Raw genomic sequence first — 8,577 nt, forward strand, 5'->3', positions numbered from 1 at the left:
CATCTCATTGAAGTGTTCAGCTGTACTTACACCAAACACCGGATCCCATATTCTACATGTGGCCTTAAATGTGATTTCTTAAGGGCCACTGATACGTTGGGATCAGGTAAACCACAGTACATTTTTCCCAGCCGCCACTACTGATTCAGGCAACCTATTCCTGCCCTGCACAAACATGTTGCAGATAAAATCTGGTTTGCACTGCATGACACCATCAGAGTAGAGGTCCACATAACCACCAACAGATATCACGGTAAGCATGGGCAGGGAGGTTATATCTCTCTAACTGCCCACTAGATTAATATTGTAGCGGCCAGGCCTGAGACAGCACATTGATAGCACAAGCACATTGCTATCACCACAGAGGATGTTTTTTGGACGTTTCTCTGTCCATGTTGCTTCCTCCTCTAACTTCACTTCCTCCAACACCTACTCATCCAGTCAGCGTAACACCTGTACCACCAACTTCTGCATAGCCTGGGGTAATCTACAGCAGTCTGTTGTGAAACTCATCTGTTTGTGGGAAAAGTCCCACACCCTACAGGAGATGGATGAGGTTGAAACAACAGTCAGATGTGGTTGATGCCGATAAAACTCAAGCCCGGCCTGGTGATTTTGATAACTGCCAACATTTCTTAGAAGCTCTGGGCCTAGCCAGTTTGACGCACATTCCTTGCCTGCCACATGTGCTGAACTTTGTGGTCTAGAGTTTGATAATTACACAGAAATGTCAGAGCTGCATGCTTTCGGTGTTCTCACCCAGGTTCTGTTCAATTGCCTGCACTGCAACTTCACTTCTGCCTTCCTGCTCACCGCCTTCTATGTGACAAACCAACAAGGTGGAACTGGACCTTGCACATACTGGAGACACTGTACGAGCAGCAGCAGGTGATGAAGGAGTTTGTGCTGCAGCAGGCATGGGAGAGTCACTCTGTGAAACAACAATGAAGCTAGGAAACTGTCACCACCTCGGAATTGAGATTTGCATGGCAGAAATGTGTACAACCTTTCTCAGCACGTGGTCCATATTAGAAGAAGGCACCGTTTAGGTTTTGCCTGTTTAGCAACACACTGAGGACTAATAGGTTAGACACTAGACAGACTACAGTCAGAAAATAGAACCCAAACATCCAGAGAAAAGTTGTGTCTCCAGTGGCTTGGCAGAAAGAGATGCCAACCACAAAACACAAGCTAAAGGGATCAAATCCATGAACATGACAGTTTCAACAACATGGTGGAAGAGTATTTGTTCACACGCCCCACATACTGAGTGATGCATCTGGCCCATTTAGCTTCTGAGTTTCCAAATTGGACACATGGCCTTAACTTGCCCTACACATCTTGGAGTTGCTGGCCTACCCTTCAGAAAGTGTACTATTGGAATGTGTGTTTATTAGTGATGGACAAGCACTAAAATGCTTGGGTGCTCGTTGCTCGGGTCGAGCAAATTGGAATACTCTGGTACTCGGCCAGAACAACGAGACCAATGTAAGTCTATGGGAGACCCGAGTATTTTTACCACGATCCCCTGGGGATCCTTTTAAGCTCTAAAAACATCTGAAAATGATGGAAACACTGCTCAAATGACACAGGGACATCATGGGGATCACCCCTCGAAGCAATCCTGACTCATAGTTCACAGCTTTAATCATTTTTTTCTGAGATTCATGCCATTTTTCCCAGTGCCACAAAAACCACATTCAAACAAAACCAAAACGGGTTTTGCTTGGTAATATGTCAAGTTAAATCCTTTGCAGGTTAATGACTTGCCTGTAAAGCCAAATATTTAACCCCAGACCAAAAATTTCCTCTCCCACGTAGGCTTAGTTCAGACGCAGCGTTTTTGAAGCGTTTTTCAACTTTAACATTGCTTTCAAACACTACAAATGCATTCACTGGGAAATGTCATTGTAACATTTAACAACCCCAGCTGGCCATGTGGTGTGTGACACATAAGCAGACCCATCTTGTTTCATGTACGAAGGAGGGACACTTAAAGTCACAGAGTATATTTTTACTGGTGCATTACAGTAGGTGGCATTAATCTTCTTAAAGGAACATTATGAAACAGTGGGTCTCCTAAGCTGTTGTATCTTATGCTGTGAGTGGATGGGCTGCCAAGAATTACTACGCACCACAGTACCCCTTTCATAAGATGTCCAGGAGGGTCTCCTGAAAAAATGTTGCATTGAATCCAAGGCCTGCCCTGCTACCAATACATATGCCCCCCCTTACGCCTTGAAACCTGCATACTGTATGGGCCCATGAAAATCCACTTCACAATATGAAATTTGTGCTCCATACTCCTTTGTATTATGCATTGGCAGGAAGTCGAGCCCTGCTGCATAGTCAGTTATATGCACCCCATTAGGCCTTGGAACCCGCATACTGTATGGACCCATGAAAATCCATTTCACAATATGCATTTTGTGCTCCATACTCCTTTATTTTACACATTGGCAGGAAAGTGAGCCCTGCTGCATAGTCAGTCATATGCACCCCTTTAGGCCTTGGAACCTACATACTGGATGGGCCCATGAAAATCCACTTCACAATATGCCTTTTCCACTCCCGTACTCCTTTGTTTTACACATTGGCAGCAAGGCCAGCCCTGCTGCATAGTCAGTCATATGCACCCCATTAGGCCTTGGAACCCACATGCTGGATGAGCCCATGAAAATCCACTTAACAATTTGCATTTTGTGCTCCATACTCCTTTGCTTTATACATTGGCAGGAAGACGAGCCCTGCTGCATAGTCAGTCATATGCATGACATTAGGCCTTGGAACCCACATTCTGGATGGGCCCAGGAAAATTCACTCGCATTTTTTAATGGTATGATGGTTCCCTCTTTGCACAATTATTTACAGGAGAATTTGGCAATTTTGTTTGATATGTTTTTTACACTAAGTTTCAGATATGGCTTTAAAAAAGACTAATACTTGCAATACAAGGCAATTTTATTGCAAACTACAAAATTCAAGGAAGATTATGATTGAATAGTGTGAGTGCGTACACTTTTGTATGTGTTAACATACACAGGTTAATAAGTACATATAAGGATTAAATAAATATAGTGATTACGTATATATGAAGATTAATTACATACAGTATACTTAAATCATCACCAAGAGGCTTTTAAACATTATCTGTCTGGAATATCAGAGAAGCAACACAAAGACAGAGAACCCCTGGGAGATTACCTACACTGCATGGGCATCCCCAATTATGCAGGTATCAGCACACTGTACATGTACAGGTACCCCAGTTTTGGCATCTGTCTTAGTCATGTTTCTCTGGTGTTATATAGTGAATAACTCTATATAGTAACTCTAGTTTTACCCACACCTTCAGTGGCCACTTTTCAAGGTTGGATGAAACTGTGATATCATGGAGTCATCAGACGAGGGGCCATAAACCCCTAGAAAATAAAAGCCACAAGCATTTAGATCAAACTACCACCGACATAGTTTCAGTTAACCTTAATGTTTAATAATGACAAACAGCAAACATATAGAGGCTTAGAACTGTTTGTGAAGTGAATGAACAAACATTTACCAATATTGTATCACTGTGAGCATTCTCTGTCACATCTCTAAATGTTTTACAAAAAATGCAGCTATGTGATTGTCTGAATGCATTCGGTATACAATATTTCAATCTTGTTTACAAATCACCATTTGTATATTCTCCATTTGTACATTTGAGGCAGACAAAGTTAAGACTTGCAAGGAGAGAAACTAATATAGTGGACAAAGCTATATTTTTAATGAACTACTCAGGCAAAGTAACAGCATTGCTTTATTGAATTTATATGAAGTGTGTTGTGTCTTATGTTAGCAACCAGGCAACACAAAAAGGAGCTTTTCAAGTGAGCTCTTTAAGGTTCACAAATTTTATGAAGTGTTTGCCAACAAGGATGTGGTTTCACCAATGTGGGGTACTTTTTTGTAAAAATAGACTAGTGCCATAACAACCTCCTTGACCAAACTTCACCGGCCTATAACAGTACAAAGCACGTTAACCCTGGTGATCTAGCGGCAGTTAAACAAGAGACATCCTTTTTGGACTGATTAAAGTAGTGCCATCACAGACCCCTAGCACTAAATGCACAGTACAGAGCACGTTCACCCTGGTGAACTTGTGGCAGGTACAGGACATATTGTAGGAGACTGAGTTAAGAAGTAGGCCCAAAGTAATGTCATACCCAATTCCCCAATGTAAAATCCTTTTTTTTTAAATTAAAGAGTGCCACGACAGCCCCTTGGCCAAAATGCACCATACTTAGCACGTTCACCCTGGTGATCTAATGGCAGTTAAAGAACGCATTGCAGGAGACCGAGTTAAGAAATAGGCCCAATGGAATGTGATGCCCAATTCTCCAATGTGATGTCCTTTTTGAACTGATTAAAATAGTGGTATCACAGCCCCCTAGCCCAAAATACACCATAGAGAGCATGTTCACCCTGGTGATCTAGTGGCAGGTACAGGACAGATTGCAGGAGACCGAGTTAAAAAGTAGGCCCAAAGTAATGTCATGCCCAATTCCCCAATGTAAAATCCTTTTTTTTTAAATAAAAGAGTGCCATGACAGCCCCCTTGGCCAAAATGCACCATACTGAGCATGTTCACCCTGATGATCTAGTGGCAGTTAAAGGACACATCTCAGGAGACAGACTTAAGAAGTAGGCCCAATGTAATGTAATGCCCAATTTCCCAATGTGAGGTACTGTTTTTACAAAATAAAATAGTGCCTTCACTGCCCCCGTGCCCAAAAGTCACCGGCCTATAACAGTACAGAGCACATTCACCCTGGTCATCTAGTGGATCGAGATGATGAGGATGAGGATAAGGGGGAGGATAACAACAAACAGACCAAATGTGGAAGCGTATACCCATGTGTTGTTGTGAAGAGGTGCATGAGAATACACCTCCCAAAAAGAGAGAATGTATTTGAAGTTATGTTTCGCTGGTTTCACTTGGTGGTGTACAGAATTCTTTCCCAATCCAGGCCTTGTTCATTTTTATAAGAGTCAGCCTGTCAGCATTTGCAGTTAACAGGCGGATGCGCTTATCTGTGATAATTCCACCAGCAGCACTAAAAATCCGCGCTCTGACAGAATGCTAGTAGCAGGGCAGGCCATTACCTCCAAGGCGTAGAGAGCCAGTTGATGCCACATGTCCAGCTTGGATACCCAATAATTAAAAGGCACAGAAGAATCACGGAGAACGTTTGTATGATCTGCAAGGTACTCCCTCACATTTTCCCAAACATTGCACTTCTTTTGACAGCACCCATTGCCTCTGTGCCGTCACGATGGGAGGGTCTGAGAAAACTGTCCCAGAACTTGGCCATTGTTCCCCTGCCTGAGCAGGATTGTACTTCTTTCTCTCTCACTTGGAGTCATTGGTTGTACAACAAACTCTGACATCTGATGCCAGCGTTCTCACATGGGAATTTTCTAAGTAATTTTGCTACAAGGGCCCTGTGGTACTGCAACAGTTTAGTACACCTCACTGCCTCAGGCACCAACGAGTAATGAGTGTCACCCAAAATATTGATAATCTGAGGGTCACATGAAATGCAGTGCAACATAAAGTCAGCCATGCATGCCAGACTGCTAACAAGCAAGAATTCCGTGTTCTCACCAACCGGATGACTGACCATGCTGTCCTCCTCATCCTCCTCCTCCCTGTCCTCAGGCCATCCCTGCTGAATATAAGCTAATACAGATATGTTTGTATTACCGTCTATAGTGCATGAAAGTAATTCCTATTCTTCCTCCTCCTCATTGCCTACCAATCCACGTGGAGAAGACATGAGGCTGGGCTGAGTGTAATCCCCCTGTATTTCTTTGCTCCATGTCCTCGGGCTCCGCCTGCAATGCATCCTCTTTGATTGTGAGCAGAGATGTTTTCAGAATGCTGAGAAGAAGGATGGTGACACTAATTATGGTGTAATCACCGCTCACCATCTTGGTGCAGCACTCAAAGTTTTGGAGGATGCTACATATGTCTGACATCCATGTCCACTCCTGAGGTCTTATGTCTGGAGTTTGACCTGAAATTCGACAGCCTTGTTGATGTTGGAAGTCAAAAACGGCCCTCTTCTGCTCACCATTCCATATATGCAGCGTAGAGTTCCAGCGCTTGGGGACATTACACAACAGTAGGTGACCTGGAAGCTGAAAATGCTGCTGAAGCACGGCAAGGCGGCTGAAGCTGTAGCTGACTTTCTAAAATGGACAGAAAGATGGCGTACTTTCACTAGCAGATTTGGCAGCTCTGGGTAGCTTTTCAGAAAAAGTTGAACCACAAGGTTAAGCACATGGGCCAAGCAAGGAACCTGTGTGAGTTCACCTTGACTCAGAGCCGCCACCAGGTTATGGCCACTGTCACACATGACCATGCCTGGCTGTATGTTCAGCGGTGTCATCCAAACATCTGACTGCTCTTTCAGCACTATCCACAACTCTTCAGCATTGTGCGGTTTGTCACCCATGCAGCTTAGCTTCAGCACAGCCTGTTGCCGCTTGGCTGAGACAGTGCTGCAATGCTTCCAGCTCTGACTGATGTGTTGATTTCAGAGATGGAGGATGAGAAGAGGAGGAGGAGGAGGTGGTGCAGGAGCTGTAGACTGTGGGGGCAACCCTGATTGAAGTAGGGCCAGCAACTCTCGGCATGGGGAGGATGTGTTCCATCCCAAGGTTTGACTGGGTCCCGACTTCCACTATGTTAACCCAGTGTGCCGTCAGTGAGATGTACCATCCCTGCCCACAAGCACTTGTCCACGTGTCCATGGTTAGGTGGACTTTCCTTGTAACAGCATTGTTGAGGACACGGATAATGTTGTGGGACACATGCTTGTGTAATGTCAGTACGGCACACTGGAAGAAATAGTGGCAACTGGGGACTGAGTACCTTGGGATGGCCGCCACAATCATGTTGCTTAAAGCTTCCATCTCAACAAAAAAAAAAGGCAGCATTTCTAGCGCAAGCAGAAGAGAAATATTAGGACTGTAGCCTGTGGGGCGTTGGCTGGGTATTTCCGCTTGGGTTCGAAAGACTGGGTTATAGACAACTGAACATTGTGCTGGGACAAGGACGTGGACGATCTTGCTGATGGTACTGCTTGACTGTGGGCCACAACAGGTGCAGGGCTAGAGGCATCTTCACATGAACGGTGTACTGGGGATTGGCTTCTATGCAAAACAGTGGAAGAAGCAGTGGTGTGACCAGCAGGCAGTGGTCCTGGAGCCTGGGGTTTGGCCCACAAAGTTGAGTGCTGTGCTTGCATGTGCCTGATCATGCTGGTGGTGGTCAAATTGGTTGTTTTGCTACCCCTGCTGATGCGCGCATGGCAGGTGCTGCAAATGGCCTGTTTGGGGTTATCGTCAGTCTTTAAAAAATAACCAGACTCGGGAAGATCTAACAGTGGGACTGGCAACTTCCCTCCTGTTGGTGTTAATTGGAACGGATGCACTCCTTCTGTCTGTGGTCACCACACTGCTTCTTTCTGCCGTTTGGGGGATATGCCTCCTTCCCCATTTGTGCTGCTGGCCTCGCTATGCATGTCCTCCTGCCAGGTTGGGTCAGTCATTATGTCATCCACCACCTTGTCTTCCACATCTGCACCCAGCTCCTCCTCCTGACTTTCTGGCAATTGTGTCTCATCATCGTCCACCTCTTATGACACTTTCCCACTATCGCCTTCATGTGACCGGGGCCTTGTCAAAGCTTTGGGCAGCTCCACATGCCATCTCATCTTTCCCCACTTCAAGTTGACCGGCAGAGATTTCTGATTCTAGAAATGGATAACTGTTGTGAATTCTGTTGTCGGGCTCCCTCCTGTGGTCATGAATGGTACTTCGGCTGGTTCTGTCCATGGACTTCCTCTGGTGGGTGTTTCTGAGTTTCCTTCCACAGGTGATGAGGTTAATTCGTTAGCAGGCTGCTCTATTTAACTCCACTTAGATCTTTGCTCCATGCCACCTGTCAATGTTCCAGTATTGGTCTAGTTCTCTCCTGGATCGTTCTTGTGACCTGTCTTCCCAGCAGAAGCTAAGTTCAAGCTTGTATTTCTTTGGTTTGCTATTTTTCTGTCCAGCTTGCTTTTTATTGTTGTCTTGCTTGCTGGAAGCTCTGGGACGCAGAGGGAGCGCCTCCGCACCGTGAGTCGGTGCGGAGGGTCTTTTTGCGCCCTCTGCGTGGTCTTTTTGTAGGTTTTTGTGTTGACCGCAAAGTAACCTTTCCTATCCTCGGTCTGTTCAGTAAGTCGGGCCTCACTTTGCTAAATCTATTTCATCTCTGTGTTTGTATTTTCATCTTTACTCACAGTCATTATATGTGGGGGGCTGCCTTTTCCTTTGGGGAATTTCTCTGAGGCAAGGTGGGCTTTATTTTTCTTTCTTCAGGGCTAGCTAGTTCCTTAGGCTGTGCTGAGTTGCATAGGGAGCGTTAGGCGCAATCCACGGCTATTTCTAGTGTGGTTGATAGGATTAGGGATTGCGGTCAGCAGAGTTCCCACGTCCCAGAGCTCGTCCTTTATTATCAGTAACTATCAGGTCATTCCGTGT

The sequence above is a fragment of the Ranitomeya imitator genome, chromosome 3 (assembly GCF_032444005.1).
Source record: "Ranitomeya imitator isolate aRanImi1 chromosome 3, aRanImi1.pri, whole genome shotgun sequence".
NCBI lineage: Eukaryota > Metazoa > Chordata > Amphibia > Anura > Dendrobatidae > Ranitomeya > Ranitomeya imitator.